This window comes from Phalacrocorax carbo, chromosome 1 (genome assembly GCF_963921805.1).
Source record: "Phalacrocorax carbo chromosome 1, bPhaCar2.1, whole genome shotgun sequence".
NCBI classification, from domain to species: Eukaryota; Metazoa; Chordata; class Aves; order Suliformes; family Phalacrocoracidae; genus Phalacrocorax; species Phalacrocorax carbo.
Genome location: NC_087513.1, coordinates 150059626 through 150085327, shown reverse-complemented (window position 1 = coordinate 150085327; position 25702 = coordinate 150059626). Strand labels below are relative to the sequence as shown.

The window sequence follows — 25702 nt, the reverse complement described above, 5'->3', positions numbered from 1 at the left end:
TCAATAACTGCTAATAGTTCTGCTGGCACAAATTCAGAAAGGGACTGTGAGGAGACGATGAAAATATTTCACAGGGTGTTTTATATTTTAATAGCCAGTTTTAAAAAATGAATTTGCTGGAGCAGACCAAAATGAAGATTGCTTAGAGAGATTTCTCTTGCAAGCATTTTAATTCAATTTTTTATTGTTATTAATCTTTAAGCCCTTTGCATTCTTGTTACTTTTTTCCTGTGAACTGCCATAAGGATTGGGTTGTACTTTGATTAACTAATGACCATTTATCTGATGAATTCATTAGGATGATTTACTGTTCAGTGAGAACTGTGTTGGAGGAAAGAACAAAATAGCACTGGAGCTCTAGTATTGTATTTCTGTGGGATGCTTACCCAAATTTTCAACTGCTGCCTCTACCTTGCTGTTTAAGCACATGATGGCTGTGTATGTGGCAGGTATTCTGCCACTGCTCTGATGTCCTGCAAAGGTCTTAGCAGAAGAATGCACAGAGCTCACCGTCTTGGCAGGAGCACAGTGGATATAACACAAGTGAGGGCAGAATTGGTGTACTGTTCGTATAGTTTTTAGGTTGCATTTACTAACTACCTGAAACGGCAGAACTGATGATCTAGTCAAGCTATTTGAGAGACACGGTAGTGTGGAAATATTCTTAAGTATTTCAGTAACTAGTTTTTCAAACAACTGTAATTAAGTTTGTGAGGTAACAGATGCATTTAAGCATCCTTAGACAAATATATTATTTTTTCTTATTTGTATCCTTATTACATTACGGTCAACCATACAACTAAGTATCAGGTGATCAAGTATCAATAAACGCAGGGAGCACTTTACATCAGTAGTTTGAATTACTGTTTGCTCTTATGTTGCTCTCATTTCTGCAAGCCTGCAGAAAACATGCTTTTGGATAACAAGTGAAGAGTTGGTTATAACGCATTGCTGGAACAAAGGCAGACATCTCTGTTGATATCAGTATAACTTGTAATTTCATTTGATTTTTGCATCTACCTGCCATTGTTTTTCAGAATTAGTAAACTGGAATTGTGCAAAAACTGGACTAGAAGGGTACTGTTAAAATACTGGAGGGAGACTGAGAGAAACAGGCTCCGTTCCTGGCTCTATTGCAGCCTCTCTTTGGCAAGCTGAGCAAATCATCTTGCATGACTCTTGCAAGATATATATTTTAAGTACATGGAGCACCAAGCAGGTTGAAGACTGTCATTCCTCCTGCTCCTCTCTGTCCATAGTCTCAACTCTAGTTGCCTGTGGCTCAGCGTGATTGTCTGCTTAATACCAGAATGCACAATGAAAATAAAATATGGAGTCTGTGCATACTTTCCAGAGTGGTATGTAGAACTTAAATCTGGTTTGAGGAAAATTTTGGTAAATAGTTTGTTGCTAAAGAAGATTTTTAAGAAGACATGAATGACTTAAGTAACAATCTCTATTTCATTATTTCTCATGTTTTCTTACAATTTAATTGCTTTGAAACAAATTAGACCTTGTATGTTGAAGCCTTTTAAAATTCACTGATTGAAGTGTCACCTTTTCACGCTTCATTTTTTCTCCTGGATTACAAGATTAGGATTCATTTGGGAAGAAAACAGGGCATTTTTGTGCTAGGCTTGATGAAATCATTGTCTGCAACTGTCAAGACAAAAATGACTTGAAGACAGATCATCTTGTTATAGGAGGCTTGCTTCAGCAGTCTGGAACTTACAACCAATTTAGTTATGTCAAGGCATTAAACCTCCTTTTCAGTCAAGACCAGATGAGAAGTAGTAAATTAAATACATTTTATCCAATTTTAATGATGATTATTTTTTAATTAGTTGCAGAAACAAGCAGTAAAGGAATTATGTTAAACATTGTAGTTGAGGAGTTTAGAGATTAATATATTCATTTCTTGACTAATGGAAGTGCTAACTGAACATTTGTCCCTCATGTCATCACTTTCCAAGGGAACTACTAGTGCTGCAGTTATTTTGCTGGCATGTCACACCCCGTGAGCTCTGGCTGCTCATGGGCTTTTGGGTCCTGGAGCTGCAGCAGCCCATAGTAACCCCCTGACACACACAAGATGTGGGCAGGGGCTCCTCAGCTCCCTCTCTACAACCCTGGTGCTGTGCTGTGCTGCTTGCTGATGCAGATGGAGCAGAGCTCCCGCGCTACGTGCCAGGCAGTTTGACTTGCTGCTTTGTATGTGTCATCCCAGCAAACAGATAGGTTACAGAGGTTTTATCCACGTGTGGTGTATATTGTGTCAGTGGCATTTGTTATGGTTTTCTGGGGTACTCACAAAGGAAAACAAAAGATGAGGGCTGCAGAATTAAATTTGCCTGTCATATATGAAACTCAAGAAACCCAGAATATAGATTTGATGATTTAAAAATATGCAAATTAACCTCCTGTTTGGGCCATAATAGAAAAGCTAGGAAAAGTCTTAGGAAAGGTATTTTTATTTTTATTTCAAAAAATACCGATCTCTGAATACCTGTTTAGACAGTGTCTTTGAGAAACCGTGAAAATATGAGGCAGCTCGTCTAAACAATTGTATTTTAACAGGGTCTAGAATACAATTCTTCCCTTGCTTACATTGTGTGAGTAAAACCCCATCTCTCTTACATCCAGCTGACATAGAAAACAAGCCCACTGTTTGATTAATACAGGAAAATGTGGATTCTGCCTGTATGAATAATGGAAGTGGTGCCTGAGTCTATGTTTATCTAGACTTAGCAGTTATTAAATTGTTTTATCTTGTCATGTGAACTTATCTAAGAGAATTTCACTCAGAGCGAGATAGGCAGAGGTTACAAACTCTGGAAAGTGCCAGACCGTCGCTTCTAGCATCTTCCACACCCCTCACCCCATGTTTCTAGTCGCACTAATGGTATCGTGACCATTCCAGTGCTTACAGATCTCGTAACTGGAAGGTTGCACAGAGATAAATTTATACATTCAGGCGTGGACAATGCTACTTCTATTCTGGTTCCATTGGAAGGGGCTCAAAATGAGTTATTCTTGTCCTCTTCCATTAAGTATTCCTCTGCTTAGTAGCATAAATGTAATTAAGATTGTGGCCCTCATGGCTCTTTTTAATGGAATTAGGTCTCATGACTCACTTGGGCATTATCTGAAGAAAGTCTCCCTATAGAAAATGATTCAATCACTAAGATTGCTATCTGGCAGCATGCCAAGATATTAGGACCCAAAATGCTTGCACTTAATCTGATTCAGGGACGTCTTTAATATTTTCTGAATATACATGCAAGCCTATTCCAAATCTCTTTCCCTCCAAAAAAAGAAGTTAAGAATTTATTTTAGGCACATTCTGCACTCTGAGATGTCTTACAACATTATTGATCCTTTTAAAGTAATTGCATTTAATTCTGAAGCATTTTGCAAAATTTCAGATGAAAAAATAGTGCATACAAACCAGGACAGAGTTGAGGGCAGTGAGAAGGTCACTGAGCATTGGGGGCTGAGACTACCAGCAGTTTCATTGGTTTAGTCATTTTTCCTTTTTTTCCTTTCTTGATCTCAAGATTGAGTAAAAGAATTAGGTCAGACTAAATATGCATTATTCAATCTCCACCATCATATTCAGTTGCTAATGCTTGGGAAATGTGACGGGAAACAGCAAGCTTTCTTGTAGTATGCCCTTCCAGATTCTGAGCATAGGTAGAGTGGGACTTCTTCGCCTGAAGGTCATTTATATTTAAAATCTCTCAGTGGATTAATCTTCCCTGAATTCATTCAACCAGTTTTGACCCCCTTTTAAGCTTCTATGGCATTCAAAATACAGTTATATATTGTGCCAAAAGGTAACAAATCTCTCAGTTTGACACCTCCTACCTGAATACCTAATGAGTACTTCATGGTTCTTTTATGGAAAGCGATAGGAAAAAATTGTTTGCTATTCATTTTTCCATTATTTTCATGGCTTTTTGGCCCATCTGACCCCCCCTCCCCGAGCTCCATTTTCCAGTTTGAAGAATTGTAGCATATCTAGCCTGTTTTCCAAGGGTGAACAACCAAGATGTCATCCAAGACTCCAAAGACCTGCAGCCTAGAGCTGCTTGGGATTGTTCAGACAGGAACTTGTCTTCCAGTGAGAGGAGAAAAACCTGATAATGCTTGCTATAACTATATTCCTAAAATCAGTCTTTTATATCTGCCCTGAGATGATACTTGCGTACAAAAGGCCTAATTTTCAAGCATGCTGATTTATTACCAAAAACCAATGGAACAAAGAGGAAGTGCAGGTTCTTCTTGGACCTCTGCAGAGGTGGCTGATACGACTTTGTCTGTCCAGTTTTCCACTTAGAAATGCTAGCCAAGGTTTTAAGCGTGTTGTTCCTGTTAGAATTATTGCGAAGATTTATTATCTGTCTGCTGATAGCCAGAAAGCTGACATTTCCTTCCCGTAAAAGGAAGAGGGAATAATTAATAATTAAATTAGCACAATGAGTCATTATCAAAATAGTTTCTATCAAGTATAAAATTTCTTATGGTGATAAATGCTGAGCAATGTCATTCTTTATATTTGTTCTAGCATGACAGAGGCAAACTCATCTTAATTTACGATAAGTCACTAAACACCATACATTATTAAAATCAGAACAGTGAACTTTCGTTTGTCTAAAACAAAGTTGTGTGACATGGCACAGTACTTTATGGAACCTCAGTGGATATAAAAGAATATAATAATACCTATTCAGCGGTGATTATGCAAGATCCTTTTAATTGCTGAAAAAGTTTTGCTGAGCACCGGTGCTGAAACTACATCATAGCCTAGAAAGTGATTAAATATTTGGCAAAACTTTCTAGAAAAACTTTTTTTCCTAGGGTTTAAAGCCAGCAACAACAGAATGTGTGCAACCTGAGTACGTAAGTACAAGAAAACACTGGCTGCTGCCCATTACATTTACTCTAGAATATTTGCGTGATGGATATGCTGCCCTAACAGACACTCACCTACAGCTTGTGAACAGACCCACCTGAAATAATAGACTCTGCCAGTGAACTTAAATGTTAGAGCATCGACTTCAGTGGCGCCAGGATAGAGTACATGGCCTGTAGCATCATTAAAAATGTTTCAGAAAAATTGTGGCATTGTTGTTTCAGATTTATGAAGAAGAAAACCAGAGGCACCAAGGTAAAAGACTAATAATTCCCAGACTCTGAGCCATGAGCTTTCCTGGCCCCCTGGATGGAGAGGCATGGGCGTGGTTCTTAAAAAGAGTGTGTAAAGCAAAATGAAAATATAAATATTTGGAAACTTCATGACCTGGCACCAAAAATACAAGGAGTCAGTTCTCTAACACAGTGTCATTTGTTTTCCCCCTTCATGAATCTACAAAACACTTTAGATAACTGTTGATAAGCAGCCTAAGCAGTCAAAACTTTTGATTGCTTTAAATGAAGTAGTCATCCAAATACACTGCAAGGATTGCACTGAGTGAGTGGTTTAAATTATTACTACTGCATTTACAATGCCTTTGCCCACAAACTATGGTTAGTTTTGTTTCCATCCCCTATTTTGACTTAAATGTTTTATTTGCAGGGCCCATAATAACTGTGGTAATATGGACATTTTTTAGACTGTTTAGTTTTCTGAACCAATGGGGTTAACATAATGAAACCAAAATCTTGATTAACAAAGACGCAGCTGTGCATGTGAGTAGGCATCTTCCATAGACCTTTGACAGAATTTTCTGCATTGTACCTTACCAAAAGGGTGGAGGGTTGAAATGTCAAAATTCTACTATTGGAAGGCCAGGCCTCCAAGGCTGACTCTGTCCTTGGGCCAGTCTTGGTGTAGCAAAGCTTCCCATGAACTATGCTTACTGATAGTGCAGCTGCTCCATCTATCCTGCTTTCCACTCTGCTGCCAGTAACACAATACAAAGAAAATATTTTATGCTTTCAGGTAACTGGAAGAGACAGATTAAAAAAAAAAAAAAGAAAGAAACAAAATGAAGTATATCATTCAATTACCAGACTGATGCCTTCTTAAAGAAATGGAATACAAAATAAACTTCCCTCACAGTAACGCCCTCTCACATCTCTTCTCTAATTTTGACTTCCTGAAACATTTATGAATTTTACTTTCTTTTTTCCATGCAACATGTGGTCTTTGCTGAAGAAATTAGTCAGCTGCCTCTTCAAAAACTGAACTTCCCTTATCTGAACAATATCCATTCAACTCGACAGATACACTGCTTTATTAAATTACTTGAAGACACTGACAAAGCCCATAACTATGAATCTTAATCTAAAGGAGCTCCATTCTAATTTGTACGATGGCTTCCACTAGATTAGCACAGAGAAAAGATAAAGTCAAAAGCTGCCTCTGTGTGCAAGCTAGACAGTGCACAGCAAAGCCCCAAATCAATAAAAGCAACAGAAAGTCTGCTGCTTTCCTTTAATCATTTCCTCATGGAGTGAAGGCATTTTTATCATTAAGTTAACTGGGTTCCAGAGCAGGCTTTATTTTATACAGGATTTTCCCTTTCAAGGAAGAGCAATTTCGTTGTGGAAGCAATAGTTTTCTTCTTCATTTTAGCAGAAAAAAAGACATAACATGTTTATAAATATAATAATAAATTCTGTGACTTATTTTGGATCCTTCATAAGAGCAATTCTTCTAACACAGAAAGGGAATACATGGTTTCAGATATTGGTCAGCCAGAAAACACTTCTATCTGTGTGTGAATTTCATCAGGGCATTCATACATTGTATTCTGTGGAGACCAAAAGCTAGAAATGTCACTGTAGTTGGTTGGGGTCTCATATAAATGAGGATATTTTTTGAAATGTGATGTAAGGTGTGTGACTGTAGAGTCACAGAACCATTCTGGTTGGAGGAGACCTCAGGAAGTCTCCAAGTTAACCTCCTACTCAAAACAGGACCAACACTAAATTCAGATGGGGTAGCTCAGAATTTTGTATAAAGTTGGATCTCAGAAACCACCAAAGCTGGAAACCCCACAGTCTTGCTGGGCACCCTGTCCCAGTGCTAGTTTTCCTCGTTATGAAACACTTTTTTGCCTTTGATCCTCCTCTGTGTCTATTTGTGACTACTGTCTATTGTTCTTCCACAGTGCACCTCATTAAAGACCCTGACTCTGTCTTCTCAGTTATCTTCTCCTAGCTCTTGGAAAGTTGCTATTAGGTTTCCCCCAAGACTTCTCCAGACAAAAATGTCACAGGGGTAAAGTGCATTTGCATTTGAGACATATGCACATTTGTGACTTAAGTCCAACATCAGACTGTTGGTTTGTTTGTTTCATTGCCATCCTTATAGACATCAGTGAAAATGAAGTGTCATTTTGCTGCAATGAAGTGCCAACATGGAAAGTCAAAGCAGTATTACCGCAACAAATTCCATTTTATTATATAAACAGGTTCTGGGGAACAACTTGATAGCCGATGCTAAGTTGAGACATAAACACGCAGTCTCTAGTAAAAGCTAGGGTTTTTTTTTAAGTAACTAATCTTATTCTTTTCATATCTGGATGTAGAACTATTACCTAAGACAGAAGTAAAACATTACTATCTTCATATTCACTTGAAGAGGGGATTTGTTCTTTTTGTAATAGCCTTCACAATGAAGGCACTTACTTTTACAGTTACTGCATCTGCTGTATCGGTTAATTTGTGCAGGACACCTTCAGGCTCATCAGCTGGGCTTCCTTCCTACTAATTTTAGATGCATAGATTTTTCTTAATCTCTTCACTACCTGAGGAAGCTCTGGCTACTGTAAATGGAAAAAAACAAAAATCTTGAGGGAACACTCATTTTCAAACAAGGCAAGTAAGTGGAGTATGTGTGATAAGACACCGTTTCCATGTGCCTCTTTCTTGTTACTTAAAATATAAGGAGCTGAAGATGGCTTACTTAGACTTACATAGGTAAGGTTTAGGTGAGGTAAATCATGCCTCTTAGATATCAGAAGCGTAAATCAGGCAGATGTTTACCTTATGCAGTTTTAGTCCAAATCTGCAGACTTAATTATTACAACTCCTACGCAGGAAAAGAGATCTGTCACTTCCAAAGAAAATAACCACCATGTGCATGTAACTTCAATGTTCCTGTCTTTCCCCTTGCTCCCTATTAAATGTCCAGTCTAGAAGAGTGTTGCCACAATATAGAAAGCCTTCTGCAGAACTAGGTGTTTTTGTGTGTGATGTCCCACAACAGATGGAAAAAAATCAGCTCTTGACCACTGTGAGAGACTTAATGCCTCCTACTAGCAGGAAAAAAAAAAGGGTTTTATCTCATTTTCTTATCAGGACATCACATCTTTTGTTAGTGCTGGCTGTGGAGCTGCAGTAAGTCACCATGCATTTCTGGAGCAAAATGCTTGGTCATGAGAAACAGGCACTTGGTTTTTAGATGGAATCAGAAAATCTGGGTTGGAAGGGACTTCTGGAAGTCAGCTAGTCCTACCTCATGCTGGGCACTGCTCACTTGTGAGAAAAGCCTGAGGAGATGTCTCTAAGATGAGACAGTTCTGAGCTTCTTTCCACTGACTGTGGAAAGAGGGGAGCTTAGATGTAGATTTTGATGCTCCACACATTCGTTGGTGGTACTGAGGAGCAGGGTAGAGAGACAGAGCAGTTTCTTAGGCCCCTGCTATAGAGAGCATTTAATTTTTAGCACGTCAGGGGCTTGCGAAAGTGGATCACACTGTCCATAATGCTGCCTTCAGATAACTTGAAAATTCAGTGTGACTTGTTTAGGCTGGATGTGAAGCATAAGCAATGTGTTCAACTGCTATAAGTGTAGTCTTCTGCTGTGGACAGTGCCTTGAATAGCACACAGCATAACAGCAGGTGGTAGGAAAGTACATCTAAATAGCTTAGCCTGTCTAAAAACTGTGTGCTAAATGGGCCAATAGTTATCTGTGGTATGGCAATTCCTTTGTTTGCACCATGAGAAATAAGGACTTTTAGGAGGTTGAAGTTACTTAGTACTGAAAGGCCTCTTTGTAAAATTTCCCATCCACCTGTCTATTTTCTGCCTTAATACACCTACATATGTATTAATATTGTCTAGTAAAAGGCTTCTACAGGTAGACAGGCATTAGGCATTTTGTGCCATTTCTTATTTAATTTACAAGTCAGTATGAATTTCCTTTTTCCCTTTTTAACATCAGGACAGTAGCTCAAAGTCACATGAAAGTTTGGAAGATACTCTGTGTACTTGGATACTCTTGTAGCACAGAAGCTATTATGTTACTTAGCTTTTGGTAAATTACATTAGAGAATAAGCTTAATTTGTTTGATTACGTTTGCCATTGTGGGGCAAACATGGACAATTTAGAGGATTAAACTGGACCTGTACAGAAATGTGAGAAGTGCATTTGGGCTCTCAAAGTTTGATTCTTTTGATAAGAGAGTGTCTTGTGCCAAATGAACATTGGAGTGGCCTTCTGATTACTTATCAACTGTACACTGTAATTTCATTATGGTGACCTTGAATGCGGAGTTGTATCGGTTCTTTATAGGCTGACTCATAGAATCATAGAATTATTAAGGTTGGAAAAGACCTCTAGGATCATTTACTCTCCATTACTCCATAAAGGGTCAAATCTTGCACTTCTTACTTATTCCTCCCACACAAAATTCCCACGAACATCTAAAGCACATACGGTTTAGATTCACAACAGATTTTGAGCAATATGTCCATGCGGTATTCAAGCGAGTGTCTGACATGGCCAAATTAAAGGATGCAATGGCCCTAAGTTTGTGCATTTTGGATTGACCTCTGCGTACAAGAGCCTGGAGGGCAGTGCTATTTTGGAAGACTCCCCTTCCATTACCCAGAGTAGAAGCGAGTACAGCAGCTGTTTCAGGCACTCCACAGCACTTCTATTTGGCTGCAAACTATGTGCCGTTGCTGGTGCACTGTGCACCATGGCATGACTATAGCAGGTTTTTGAGCACAAGGGAAAGCATTTAAGCATTTCTATTATGTCTGCAAACCATGACTCTATTGTGAGTCCTATCTTGAAGTTTTATATTACCAGAAAGATGCCATTGTGTGTGTCATTTATAGATGAACCTGTGATATATGTGAGCACATAAATTATGCAGTACTATGCTATACAGTTTGAACAACATAACATTTTTCCTTTTCCTTTTTTTTAAAAATTAAATTGGAAAAGTACTGTGTTAAATGTTTAATGATTAAATAGAAAGAGAAGGGTGAGAGAGGCTACAGAGTTGTAATCCGTTGCCTGTATTTAAGTAATTCTGGAACGATTATATAGAGCATTTAAGACAATTAAGATGTAATAGGCAGAGGGCCATCTATTGTCTATATGCTATAAGGGAAGGATCACAGTTTAATAAGCACTTCTCTGTGGGAAGGTATGATAAGTCAATCACAGTAGTGAACACTTTATTATCTGCTTGACTAAAGCAAGAGCTGGGGACATCACCCTCTTTCCCACCTAAACATAAGTTTGAGACTGAACACTTCCTGCATCTTGTTATTAGTATAAGGAAATTTACTACATCAAAGGATGTCACACAGGGAGCTTGTGAGACAATGTGATGTCCAGAGCTCTCACAGTGCCCCAGAGGAATCAGTGACTTCTTCAGGGGTTTCCATCTTTCAGTAAAAGTAGAGAGATAATCTGTGCTTAAACACCCAAATCAGTGCCGTCATCTCTCTTTTCTACCCTGCAGTCTTTCCCTGCACACATGATGATCTACCTCAGTTCCTTAGGAAGACCCACCGTTAGCTCCACTGGCATGGAAGCCTTTGCTCCCAAAGAGCTGCCTTAGTGGTGTATTATTATGAGGCAGCGCAACTGTGCTGTGGAGGTTATGTTCACCACAAGTTGCTGTTTTACTTGATAATCTTTTGCCTTAGATGATGCAAATTATGCTGGGGCATGGCTATCAGTTTACACTAGGGCAAAGTAAATTATTTACTTGAATTTTCAAATCATCCTAGAAAATGAAATTCTTAAAACTGTGCTCTTTCAAGTATGCCACCTCTCGGTTATTTTTCTGCTTTCACAGATCAAATTTCAAGGAGAGAATATTACCCATCTTGTCCTGAATCTGCCAGAATGCTGTAGGTGCCTGCACTAGCTGGTGTTCATAGGGCCAGATCGAACCATTGATTTTCTACATAGAACTCCCCATTGCCCTGAACAAATTGTACTGAGGAAAAGCTAATGGCATAACTATGGCCCTTACAGAGGAACAAGGCCTGGTTTATCTGGCATTTTGTCTTGTTTTACAATCTCTGACTGAAACAATTCTCTGTTAGTATGCATTCCTTTCTTTAGCTTGCTTTCAATGTTTTTATAGTAAAGTAGTTGAGAGAAGAATGTCTCAGCTTTTTGGTATGTAGAGAATGGGTTATTGCTGTTCTCATCTATGACAAATTAATAAATGAAAAAAATGACTTTATGATTTTTTTTTTTTCTGTGTCAACTCAAACTTTAACACTCGTAATTACTACAGCACCTTTGAGAAGGAAACTCATGCTGGAACCTGAGTGATTTCAGAGGGAGATTGTAAACAGCTACTTCCACATCTCTGTGCAAAAAATGACACAGTGTACTCTCAACCACACTGGTGATTTCTCAAAGTTAAGCAAGAAGATGAGGTTGGCTGGCTGAATCCTATGCTTGATGTACAAAAGGGGTTCCAGCAATTCGCACTGTGATTTGTAAAAAGTTGACCTCTAGAAGAAATGGAGGGTTGTGTGCCAAGAGTGAAGCTACAGGCTTTACCTTTAGAACAGCTAGTGGTCCTAGCAACTGGACTGTACTCCAGATGATAAATTTTGTCTCCTGCTCTGTACGGTGATGGGTAGATTTAACCCCCTTTCTTATACACAACACAGCAATTTTCTAGCACTGTCTGGATGGAAGCATGATAGCAACATAAGACTACTGAAGACCAGAGCTATCATGTATCAGAGAGACAAGACCGTGTAAAATGACAAAATAATAATAAAAACATGCAACCCCACTTCTCGCTCCAAATAGAAATCTATAGTGAATGTCAGGAGGGCAGAACTACAAGACAAAGAAAATGTATATTAATAATTTACTTTAAATATAAGATTTCAAAAGAGACAGCTACCAGCCATGAATGGACCATTCTTTCTCTTGCAAAAGAGAAAGCTTGAAATGTGTTTTCTGCTTTCCCAGGAGCTTATTACAAGAACATGTGGTAGTTTGACACCTCATTCAACTAGAAAGAGATTGACCACTCCTCCCTCTAAGGTTTTGCTGCAGAGAATCCAAATTTTGCACACACAAAATGATAGAATCCTAAAATTAAGTTCAGGGAATGTTTTCTTGTGTGTTTCTTGAATTCTTGAATGTTTTCTTAGCAATCTATAAATGGTTTTATTACTATGTGTGCTACTGGGAGTATTTTTCACTGTTTAATCATAATTATTTCTTTCTATTTGCCAGAATTCTAATAATTTCTGTGTTCCATCTTCATTCTAACCTCTCTGCCACCCACTACAAAGATTCACTTCACTATTTTATTTACTTAAAACATTTCTGTAACTTTTCATATTTTTCCTCAGGCCATTTGTGAATATTTATGGAAAACTTGGTCAGGGGGGAAAGAGAATGCTTTGAATACTTTCAGCTCAGGGAAGGGGAATAAAATGCAGAACCATGCTGTTTGTTGGTGGACTAGATGATTTTATTCTATGGTTAATAATAGTGTACTGTGATTCTGCTGTACAGTACAGAATATATTCTTCTAGCAGAAAAAAAGGGTGTCATGATTTATCCCTAGTGGCACTGAAAATCTGCTGAGGTTTCTTTTGTTCCCCCTACTTCTCTTTTTGCAAGCCCATGAGAGAAGCAGATTGTTGCTTTACAAGCCTAGAGTCTTGTTTTCTCCCTTTGGGAAAGAACCATGTGTTTCTGCAACAGCAGGCCTGAATCATTGCCATGTTTGTTATAGATGCTTCTGTTTCATCCAGGATAACCAGCAGAGGCTGGCTTGCCCCATGGACAAATGTGCAGGGTGGTAGACTGAAAGAGCAGCTTGTCAAGGGCTAATCACTTTTGGGGGCCTTCGATGGGAGGCATGGTTAGCTGTGTGAGTCTGGGACTGAAAGGTGACAATTGCTTGTTGCCTCTAGAGCTGAACGATCTGATCTGTTCAACTGGTTTTCAAGCTCCCTGTGTACTGCCTGAGCACAGCAGTAAAAATGACAAAGGCAGACTAGCTGACCTTGAACTTGCCTGTATATTTCCTGCTTTAGGCATGTGAAAGTCTCATCAGGACCCCTTCCTGGGCACAGAGACATTAAAATTGCCCTGCTTGAACAATCAACTTTGAAATTAAGCACATACTTTATAAATTTGTGTTTGGAAAAATACAATAAAGAATAAGGGATCTCAGGAATCTCTCCCTGTATCCATTGTGCTGTCTGAAAGGTTTCCATTTTTTTTAAAGAAGATGGAATTAAACCACTCCTTTGAAACTGGCATTTTCTCCTTTAAACAAAGAGGAAGAAGATTGACTGTGAAGGCAAAAAGCTATTTCTGAATGAGGGACTGCTGTAGAGTAGTTGTGCGTGGGAGGTGGAAGGACTGGGAATTTAAAGGGTTCTGAAGTGTCTGAATGGGATGGTCTGTGCAGAGTAAAAGCAAAAGGGTGTGCTTTCTCCTGCGTTCCACTCTCTTGTGCACTGAACATCGTGATGCTGGTTTGGATTATAGGCAGATGTCAGTCTTTCTTCCTGCAAATCACCTCTGTAAATGTGCTTTGTCTTATCAAATGAAAACTCAGCAGTGATGATAGATAAATACCCTGACTAGCTTCCAAGGTGAACGATGTTAATCCATCTTATCTCAGAGGCTGTTCCCAAACTACCAAATTTTGCAGATGAGTTCTATCACAATTTGGGCTCAAGATGATATGTCTGGCAAGAATAACTGGAAGAGACACTCTTAATAAGGAAAGACAAACCACCAGTAGAGTTATTTCTGTGTTTCTCCTTTGACTAAGATCCAGAACCTTTATCTCACAGGAGACTACATGTACATTGTGAGTAAATTAAAGGCATCCTTAATAACTATGTCAATTCAACTGGGAGAAGGTAGAAAATCATTGCTTGCAAAATTTGCAGATGACCTCATGCTACTGGATAAGTAAATAAAGACAGGGACAGGCTAGTCATACAGAGTGAGCAGGATTATTTTGTAAAGTAGGTTGATGTGAGTCATGAGCTTTTGAAGACAACTGAATTTAAGACTGTGGATTTTAAAACGAAGAGTGTGGGTACCACTTTTGACATAGGACACTGTAATGGGACATTGGAAAGACCTTAAGAGACAGGTACACAACTAGCAGGATAGGTATTTCCATTGAGATAATTAGTCAAAGAGCTAATGTGACTTGTGGAGGTATAACCAAAAGCACAGGTAGGAGGACAGGCAGGGCCATCTGTGCAACTGCTGGAACACTTCAGCTCTGAGGGTCCTAATTTTGAGAATTCTGCTGAAAATTTGAAAAGGTTTTAAAAGAGTCTAAGCTGTAGCCTGGAAAACAGGTAGAAACCTGAACACAATTACCCTAAATTATTCAAGCTGCAGATGTGATTTCCTCATTGCCTACAGATACCTACATGTAGGAAAAGCTTCAGAAAACCAACAGCTCTTTAATGTAACAACAGAAAACTCAAGACTGGGATCTTTGCTAGGCAAATCAAGATTTTAAACAAGGTGCAGATATTTTAAATGGTGAATATGGCCTATCTTCTGGAGCAATTCAAGGTAGATGTGGTGTCTTCTCATTGCTAGAAGTTTAAGAAACCTGGCTGGATGTGTTCCTGAAATACTTGATTCCGATTCAGCCAAAGTGCAGAGCTAATATGGAACAAGTTAAGTGAAGTTCTAGTTCCAGGGGTTAAACTAAAAGATTAATGGTACCTTCTGGCTCAAAGATTGATGAGCTTTTAAGGAAGTTCTCTGTTAGTGAAGAGTGATACTGTCAGCATCATTGACTGTGCTGAAAGTGGTATTATCACAACCCTGGTTAGTATTTCAGTATTATTAGACCTTTTAGCCAAGGACTCTGTACAGTTTCAGATACATGACTGGGGAGAGGAACCTCTCCCCTTTTTCAGTCCCAGCCAACCCTCGATCTAATTTGGATGGTGAGAGGGGCTATAGGAACTTCCGGGCAGGAGCTTCACCCCATGGTGGAGTGGGATGGCAGCAGGACTCTGTCCATCTCTGCAACTGGCCTGAAGCATGGGACTTGCTGCATCAGCATAGCTGTCCCCCTCACCCACCCATACATTCCCCATATGACCCTGCTTGTTCACCAGCTCTGCTCTGACAGCTTGCTGCGGTGAAGGAAGGTTGCTGCCACTTGAGGCCGGGAAGGGGTAAAGGAGTAAACTGTAGTGAAAAGACTGTGCAGAGAGCTTAGTCCACCTCTGGTGGGAAGGAATAGTGACAAGGCACAGGTGATGGAAGCACAAGGGGACCAGGCAGCCAAGGGCTGGGCTAGTCTGTGCAGAACTCCTGAAGCTAGTATGCAAAACAGCTTGTTCAGTACCTCACAACTTTGTTATTATTCATTAATTGTGGTGGGGTGACAAGACCCAACAAAAGGAGCTGGAATATTCCTAAAACATAACAGTATGTGGAGGTAGGTGCATGCATATAAAACAGTCTTCCTGGAAGGAGGAAGACCTTTAATTCAGGTTTGAATGAATTATGGTGCTTTCACGAAAAGCCTTCTTGGATGCAGCACTCAAAGCTTCTCTGCTGTGTCAGCGTGCAGCCTGCTAACCCAGCTCAAGGTCTTAGCTCTGAGCTTGGCCCAGCTAAGATCTGAACAGGGCCACAGACATAGGATCTCAACTATGGGAACAGCTTTACCAGAATTAATGTAGGAGGATTGTAAGGAGACTGAAAGTAGTCCCAAGCTCGTTTGTGCTCAGAAAATTATCTCCCATTCTGATTGTGCCTACTAGCAGAGTTACAGGAACTTATTTTTCCTGGCATTGGACTTAATCTCAGACTGAAAGCCAGTGTCCATTGCCCATGAGGGGGGAGGGTTGCCTCCGTACTATACAGTTACCCTGTAAGGGCTCTTTCTTAATTTTTATAGAGTCCAGTAAACACATGGACAAGCTTTTCTGAACTTAGTCAAAGATCTGTGAACAGCAAAACTCACTCAAGGTTGTAAATATATCTTAATATAGAGTCTGGATGCCTTGATTCAAAGAGCTTTCCAGTAAAGCAGAACATAGCAATTACGCCCATATCCAGAAACAAATTATGTTCACCTTGTAATTTGATTTTGATGTTACGTTTTGCAGTTGCAGCTATCTCCTTTGGCTCTGAGTAATTTTTTTTTTAGTGGAAATACTGGCGCATGAAATGGCTTACAACAGCATATGGAAAGCAGTACAAAACTTTCCACTGTTCCCTCTGCCTCTGGTCACCAGGACTCATTCATTCATTGTCTTTTAGCAGCAGAAAAACATTAGACTGCATATAACCGTAGCATATTTGTGTGCACCTGGGAAACATTGAAAAAGCTTCTTATATAACTGATGGTGATCTTTAGCCAGGCTGAACCTCACACATGTGGAGCATTGAGAGGGTGAAACAGTTCTGAATACTTAGACTTACCAGGGGTGTTTTCCTCATGACCTTAGAGGTTTTGCGCAACTTATTCCACCCTCTCTATGAATTCTCTCTCTGACTTCTACACAGTTAATGCAGGCTGGTTCCAGAGATGACTCTAGGGCTCTCATTGGAGCTGTGTATGTATTTTTTTCTCTGCAATCTGAACACCTGGAAGAATGGATAACTCTTCCTACTACTCTCTTGCAAAGCAGATAAGTGGAAAAGAAATGGATTTCATTGAAGCCCAAGAACTGCCTTTATAAAAGGTTCTGTTACAACTTAAGCCAAAGACATTCTACTACCTCTGTAGGCAACACCAACTTAAAAATGGATGAAACTGCAACAAATGGCAACTAAACACTGCTTTGTTCTAAATTTAGCGAAGCTGTCTTCACAGAACAGTATCACAGAACAGTAGGGGTTGGAAGGGACATCTGGAGATCATCTTGTCCAACCTCCCTGCTTGAGCAGGGACACCCAGAGCAGGGGGCACAGGAACGCGTCCGGGCGGGGTTTGAATGTCTCCAGGGAAGGAGACTCCACACCCTCCCTGGGCAGCCTGTGCCACTGCGCTGGCACCCTCACAGGGAAGGGGTTTTTTCTCATATTGAGGTGGAACTTCCTGTGTTCCAACTTGTGCCCATTGCCCCTTGTCCTGTCATTGGGCACTATTGAAAAGAGCCTAGTCCCATCATCCTGACACCCACACTTTGGATATTTATAAGTATTAATAAGATCCCCCCTCAGTCTTCTCTTGTCCAGGCTAAACAAACCCAAGTCTCTCAGCCTTTCCTCATAAAGGAGATGCTCCAGCCCCATGATCATCTTCGCAGTGGAGAGCTACAAAGATGATCAGGGGACTAATTCCAAGTTGTCAGACACACAGTTAAAACAATGGCTTCTTTAATCTTTTATTGCCAGATTTCAAAGTAAAGTCCAGTTATCTATGTTAAAAATATAAATCCATTTATTGTCAGTAATGTAATAAATTCCCATTACTGAATTATAGTAATCTATATTTCACTATTCTCACTTCCTTAAATCAGAAGATGCTCACTTTCAGACAGCTGATTTTAATCTGTATGTTGCTTTTCAGCATCAAATGTAATTAGACTACAGTAAAGGCTGATGCTATTTTTCAGCAACCTACTAAGAATCAGAAAATCAAATCCCTCTCTAAACTTACATAATCTCCAAAAATCAATGACGTTTTCCAAGATTTTGTTGCTGACTCCACATAGAATGTAGTCGTCTGTGTTGAGATTTATGTTAGTAGAGTTTTGTTAAAACAAGGAAAATACTGACTCCTGAAAACATTCTAATTATATGTATTAACATTTAAAATTCTATTCATGCCCCTGACAGCTAGGAGCAACACTTGAAGCTATATCCATAGAAGTACTCCTGACTCATTGCCAAGGAAGACTGTTGCAGGACAGCATACTTGTTTGCTGAGTAGAGGGAGACTGAGAAGGCATTTAGATCCTGAAAATCTTGCTCCACTACCTAGCATGGGGGCATTGTGAGCTGCCACGGCTGCTATGCAGCCTGGCAATTCTCCTTCTGCACATCTGCATGACAGCCTGGGCTCAGCAGGACAGAGACTTCACAGGAGACGAGCTGGGAGCTGGAAAAGGTTCATTCTTCTGTGTATAATCCTCCAAAGGTCTTGATCTGATAAGCCAGTTTATTAAACTCATGGCATGTTCCCACAGGCTTTTTGTAAAATGCAGCCATGACTACAATTTTTTTTTTTTTTAATATACAGGGAGTAGGTATGGTGTTCCTTTTTAATTACCTTCCTGTGATTGGACCATTTGTCAAGAAATGGGAGGATTTCTGCCTTTTGAGCAATTCCCCTTCAGGCCTGAGAAGGTTCAGACCTATGTGTCCTATCTTCTAGGAGAAGTTACAATTATAATTTTAAGCTAGGTCATGGCATCATCAACCCTTCACCTGTGGAAACAGGCCACTTTGCTGAAGACCCTCTGCAAGATCCACTGGATGAACAGAAAGGCTCTGTGGCTGGTGTGTAGGAGAACCACCAGACCAGATAGAACCTTGGTTCCTGGGCTTGGATAAAATAGGGAAGAGCAGGGCCATGAATATGGGGAAATCTGGGCCAGCATGACTGCTTGCCTATGTTTTGGTTTGATTCAGTAGGAATCAAAACATTTTTAGTTTGTTTGCTTGGTAATTTTTTACATGCCAATAGATTCAATAAGTAACATTCGTACTTTGCAGCGCAGAAGGAACTGTCTTACTTAACAGCTGGAGGAGAGAGTAAATCTTTATGACTTTACAAGTATCTTTGCAAAAGATACTTAAAGGCCCAAAGGAGAAAATGGCAGACCTTTGCGTCTGAAAACCAGTAATCACTGCAGCCAACAACTGTTCAAAGGCATAGGAGTCAGACTGGAGAGAGGAGAGGCGAACCAAGGTGGTTATTAAAGATTATGCCTCTACTCAGTTTAGCGATCGAAGCAGAAAAGGGAAAAAGAATGAGAAAGGAACACACTAATAGCTTAATGGAGGGGTGGGACTGAGATATCACAAAAGCAGAGAATCACAGAATGGCAGGGGTTGGAAGGGATGTCTGGAGATCATCTTGTCCAACCTCCCTGCTTGAGCAGGCACACCCAGAGCAGGGGGCACAGGAACGCGTCCGGGCGGGGTTTGAATGTCTCCAGAGAAGGAGACTCCACACCCTCCCTGGGCAGCCTGTGCCACTGCGCTGGCACCCTCACAGGGAAGGGGTTTTTTCTCATATTGAGGTGGAACTTCCTGTGTTCCAACTTGTGCCCATTGCCCCTTGGCCTGTCGTTGGGCACCACTGAAAAGAGTCCAGTCCCATCATCCTGACACCCACACTTTGGATATTTATAAGTATTAATAAGATCCCCCCTCAGCCTTCTCCGGGCTAAACAAACCCAAGTCTCTCAGCCTTTCCTCCTAAGGGAGATGCTCCAGTCCCCATATCATCTTGATCATCTTGATCAATCATCTTGATTGATGCAGAAAAAGCAGAGGTCCTCAACACCTTCTTCACCTCGGTCTTTACCAGCACTGTAGAGTCCCAGGATTTGGGAACGAAATTGCCAATTGAACCAAACAACGACCCACCATCGGTGAAGGAAGAGTTAGTATATGAACTACTACAGGAGCTTGACCCCCACAAATCAATGGGCCCTGAAACCATCCACCCGAGGGTGTTGAGAGCTTGCTGACATCATTGCAAGGCCGCTCTCCATAATCTTTGAGAAGTCATCGAGAACAGGGGATGTCCCTGAGGACTGGAGGAAGGCAAATGTTACCCCTATCTACAAGAAGGGCTCGAGGGAGGATCCGGGTAACTATAGGCCCATCAGCCTTACTTCAGTCCCTGGGAAAGTTATGGAACGAATCCTCCTGGGGCCATCACAAGTCAATTGCAGCACATGATTGGGAAAAGCCAACATGGCTTCACTAAAGGCAGATCGTGCTTGACTAACCTGGTGAGCTTCTATGACAAAGTTATTTGCCTGGTTGACATGGGGCGGGCGGTGGACATTGTCTACCTGGACTTCTCCAAGGCCTTTGATATGGTTCCCCATGGCCTCCTCCTGGAGAAATTGATGTGTTATGGCCTAGACAAGAGGTCTGTGCAGTGGGTGGGGAACTGGCTGACAGGCTGCACCCAAAGGGTGGTGGTAAATAGCTCTTCCTCAAACTGGCAACCTGTCACTAGTGGTGTACCCCAGGGATCGATATTGGGCCCAGTGTTATTCAACATCTTTATAAGTGATCTGGATACCGGCATCAAGTGTAGCCTGATGAAGTTTGTGGATGACACCAAATTGAGTGGGGAAGTAGACACTCCAGAAGGGGGAGCTGCTCTGCAGGTAGATCTGGATAGGCTGGAAGCCTGGGCCAGCAAGAACCTTATGGAGCTCAACAAGGACAAGTGTAAGGTCATGCACCTGGGAAAACATAATCCGGGAGTGCAGCACAGACTGGGATCCACCTGGCTGGGGAGCAGCTCTCTGGAAAGGGACCTGGGGGTCCTGGTGGGCAGGAAGCTCAACATGAGCGAACAGGGTGCTGCTGCGGCCAAGAAGGCCAACACAGTGCTGGGTTGCATCAAAAAGGGCATCGCCAGCAGAGAGAAAGAAGTCATTACCCCACTCTACTCAGCGCTTGCCAGGCCACACCTGGAGTACTGTGTACAGTTCTGGTCCCCGCTCTACAAAAAGGATGTGGATAGGCTGGAAGGGGTCCAGAGAAGGGCCACCAAGATGATCAGAGGACAGGGAAGCCTGCCATAGGAGGATAGGCTGGGAGAGCTGGGTTTGTTCAGCCTTGAGAAAAGGAGGCTTAGAGGGGATCTCATCCCCATGTACCAGTACTTAAGGGGCAGCTACAAAGAAGATGGAGACTCCCTTTTTACAAGGAGTCCCATGGAGAGGACAAGGGGGAATGGACACAAGTTGCTCTTGGGGAGATTCCGATTGGACACGAGAGGGAAATTTTTCACAGTGAGGACAGTCACCATTGGAATAATCTCCCCAGGGAAGTGGTTGACTCAGCCACGTTGGACACTTTCTGGAGTCGTCTGGACAGGGTGCTGGGCCATCTTGTCTAGCCTGTGCTCTCCCTAGAAAGGTCGGACTGGATGATCCCTGAGGTCCCTTCCAACCTGGGATTCTGTGATTCTGTGATTTTGTGATCTTGGTAGCTCTCTGCTGGACTTGCTTGAGCAGTTCCCTGTCCTTCTTAAACTGGGAGGCCCAGAACTGAACACAGTACTCCAAATGTTGCCTCAGTAGGGCAGAGTAGAGGGGGAGGATAACCTCTCTCAATCTGCTGCCCACACTCCTTTTAATACAACCCAGAATACCGTTGGCCTTCTTGGCCACAAGGGCACATTGTTGGCTCATGGTCAGCTTGCTGTCCACCAGCACTCCCAGCTCCTTCTCAACAGAGCTGCTTTCCAGCAGGTCAGCCTCCAACCAGTACTGGTGCGTGGGGTTATTCCTCCCAGGTGCAGGACCATGCACTTGCTCTTGTTGAATTTCATGAGGTTCCCCTCGGCCCAGCTCTCCAGCCTGTCCAGGTCTTTTTGGATGGCAGCACAGCCTTCTGGAGTATCAGCCACTCCTCCCAGCTTGGTATCATCGTGAACTGCTGAGGTTACACTCTATCCCTTCATCCAGGTCATTGATGAATATGTTGAACAGGACTGGACCCAGCACTGACCCCTGGGGAACACCACTAGTGACAGGCCTCCATCCAGACTCTGCTCCATTGATCACGACCCTCTGAGTTCTGTTGTTGAGCCAGTTCTCAATCCACCTCACTGCCCTTTCATCCAACCCACACTTCCTTAGCTTGTCTGTGAGGATGTTATGGGAGCCAGTGTTGAATGCCTTACTGAAGTCAAGATAGACAACATCCACTGCTCTCACTTTGTCAACCCAGCCAGTCATGCTATCGTAGCAGGCCTATCAAATTGGTCAGGCATGGTGAATCCATGTTCTGGTAGCCTTCTTGTCCTCTACATGCCTGGAGATGACCTCCGTGATGAACTGCTCCATCACGTTTCCAGGGATGGAGGTGAGGCTGACTGGCCTATAGTTTCCCAGGTCCTCCTTCTTGCCCTTTTTGAAGATTGGAGTGACATTTGCTCACATTACGCAGATATGTGTCTAAATAGAAGAACAGTCTAAATAGAAGAAACCAGACATGACTGAGAAATCAGAGAGATTAGTAAGGGGTAAGTTCAAGGGAGGTTAGATGGGAGAAATTTGGGACCTTGTCTATACAGAGAGGGAAATGGCAGGAAAAGAAAGAATGGACCTGAGGAGCAGCCCAAAGGTAGAGAACTGAACCACTGGAAGTGTTGGTTCAGCTTCAACAGGTTCACCAACACAAAATTGGTGGCATAGATTCATTTAGCTATGAAGATGGCAGAACTGAAATTGCAGCAGGGGACTGGGATTTCTACAGGAAGGTGTAATGTACAAGCAGGTTCTAGAGATGTTTGTTGTGTTTATGGGTAAGGCCTAACGTGGAAGGAATGGGACAAAAAGGGTGAGAATGGAGGCTAATGAAGCATGAAGAGCATCAGACACAGTATTCATATAAAGAGGAAAAAGGAGCAGAGGAAAAAAGGGAGCTGGCTCTGCCAGTTGATGGGAAGTCATGAGGGAGCAAATGGCTGATGCTGAAGGGATGGCCAAGAGGAGAAGTTTAGCCACAGTGAATTTAGAGAAGCAGCAGTGCTGTGTGGTGGCCAGCTCCACTGAATAGATTTCAGCTGGAGCACTGAATCTTGAGGAAGTAAAGATCTGGGGAAACATACAGGGGTAAGGAATTAGATGGGAGATTTGGAAATGCTGAGGATTAATATGAGGATCTGGAAAGACAGAAAGAGGGAGAGAGTGAGGGGGTAGATGATCCCAAACAGATGGGCTGAAGTTGCAGACTTCCTTTAGGAAAGGCTTCTTTAATTGTAATTGTCAAGGCTGTAGCAAGCATCTTTTTTTATCGTCTAGGAACTTTACCCTAGAAGTCTTATTTAACACCATAATTATATCATTTTGTGCTCAGTTAGCTTTATAAGCCTCAGAGGATCATGAGCATCCCTTCCACACAACCCTGCGTTTCTCTTGCTCTTAATTTAATGCTTATGAAGAGCCCGTAAATTTGTATTGATCTTTTTTTTCTCCTCCTTGCAGGCTTCAACCACATTACTATATGGAACAGATGGGAGTCTTTAACTCATTAGAGGGAGCCAGTTTAATACTGACCCCATCAATCTGTTCTATTTTTACCTCGGAGACAGAAGATTTTCTGTAAAGGCTGTAGTCATATGCATCTGCTGATGTGCGTGTACCTAGATGGCAAGTTCTGAAGGTACTGAGGCAGAACAAAAAGAAATGGGAACGTTGCAGAGTGGATGAAGAGGAGACCTTTTGGCATGCTACCAAGCAGAAAGCACAACTAGAATGAATTTATAACTGTGCTGCAGTTACTTAAGGAAAACCAAGAATACACAAGCATGGCTTGGTATGCTTCAGAGTTTGACCTGCTTGTGTTTAAAAAAAAATAATTAACTCAACTGGTGCATACACTGCCTCTTCTGAATTTAATCATTCTGGGACAATTAGAGTACTTTTGTGTTTTCTACTTTGGCACTCCTCTGAAACTATAGCATCTGGATAGCTTTAAGGACTGCTTTGGTTCAGTAAAAAGAAAAGAAAAGAAAAACATGTATTCTGTGACTAACAGCATCCTTTCATCGGGATTACTTTCTCTTTCTTCTTTTGTTTTTCATTGCTGAGTCTGGCTTTCTGAAAGGTTAGCATATTAACTAACAGGGAAAGCTTCACTTAAAGGATTACCACACATAATGCACAAATAGAACACAAGAGTGAGACTTGGAAAATAATGTGGCATTCAATTATTCAAAAATTAAGTTTCTGCAATGACAGAAGCTTTATTTCTAGTAATGAGCACAGTGTACAATACAGCAATATTTGCTTTTGCTTAATTTGGGAAACTCTTGAAAAAGTGGCTGAAATGTGGGGTAACTGCATATACTGAGCAAAACAATTCTGGGATTTTACAACTTTATTTCAAATCAAGACCATGGACTTGAAAACACTGAAAACACACCCTATAACTGCTCGTTTGAGCAGCAAGTAAAACTTGAATTGCGCTAATGTTCTTGGAAGTGCATAGGAAAGTGTAATGAAAACAAAAACAGGACTGCAGGATACATTTGGGTTTAATAGTTTATATAGTCTCATAAAAACAGTAAGAAGAAAATGTAGATATCATCCAAGATACTTATAAACTGGACAAAAAATACATTGTGTGGCTTTCTTCCCATACTTCTTGTTGGTAGAAACAGGACCATAAGACTAGATCTTCATTCTCGTAGAGATTTTGCCTTCTCCTATTACTTATCACATAATGTGACACCAACATAAAGTCTGTAGCAGACAATTGTCATATCCTAGCCAGATGTTCCAGCCAGAGAATTGGCTTTTTAGTGACAAGCCATTAATTCTATTCCAGTAACTAATTACAGTGCCTTAAGCTGCATCTCCAAAATAGATTTGTTTTACTTTTGCCCTCACGAAGAACTGTCATGCCATTTCCTGAAAGTTCAGTTTGTTTCCTTTTAAGTAAACTTCCAAAGAAGATAAATGAATGTCATTCCAGATTATAGCCTGAAGTAAAGAACAAACTGCAAGATCAGATAAATTCCTGTTCTAGTTTTCATAAAATAAATAAATGATGTAAGAAATTGCTGGAAACATTTTCTAAATAGGTGGTTGATTAAAAAAAATCTTAATCAGTGGCTTCAGACTTTCTAATTGCTTAGTACAAAGGCCTTACAGAACACAAGTAAGCATCCCACATATTTTTGTTCCAGCTTCCTTCAAATTTGAATGTATTGGTAAATAATTTGTTTCTTATATTGTTTTCTTTAAATAAAATAAAACTACAGGTGAAACATGAAAACATTAATGATTTAAACAATGGGTTTTGTAACTGACCATTCCAAATCATATGTTTATGTCCCTACAGGGGAAAAAAACTCCAAAATCATAGTCAAAGATTGAAGTAACTTACAGACAGCCTCATTTTTCTTTTCACATCTGTCAGTAAGCAAAATAATGAATAAAACACAGTATTCTCAATAAGTATTGATTACAGCATTAAGGTTTCCTGCTCAGATGTTTTTAAAGGGAAAGTGTAATTAACAGTGACACTTGAAAATAATTACAGCTTTCTTAAAACCTAGCATAATCGATCCAGACATTGCCACATACACTGTGCAGCTCAGACCACAAGCCTGAACCACAGCTAACCTGTGTCCCAATGCGTGTCATTTGCCGTGACAGTCCTCGGTTTATGATGAAATAGCAGAAATGTTCTGGGACTTGTTGCAATTGTAACATGTGGGCCAGGACAAAAGCTCTTGCCTACAAACACAGCTGAGCCTCATCACAAGTGAAAATTGCTTTCCAGAAGCGCCGTGTCCA

General features: G+C 41.0%; 1 long non-coding RNA gene across 1 annotated transcript in view; it reads left to right on the top strand.

Annotated features, from left to right (window-relative positions):
• The window catches only part of LOC135316895 (uncharacterized), a 42631-nt gene extending 17554 nt beyond the window's left edge, over positions 1–25077 (top strand). The window contains exon 3 of the long non-coding RNA XR_010376101.1: positions 23384–25077. This is a non-coding gene — a long non-coding RNA (uncharacterized LOC135316895). The remainder of the gene's footprint in view (positions 1–23383) is intronic.
• The last annotated feature ends 625 nt before the right edge of the window (positions 25078–25702 follow it).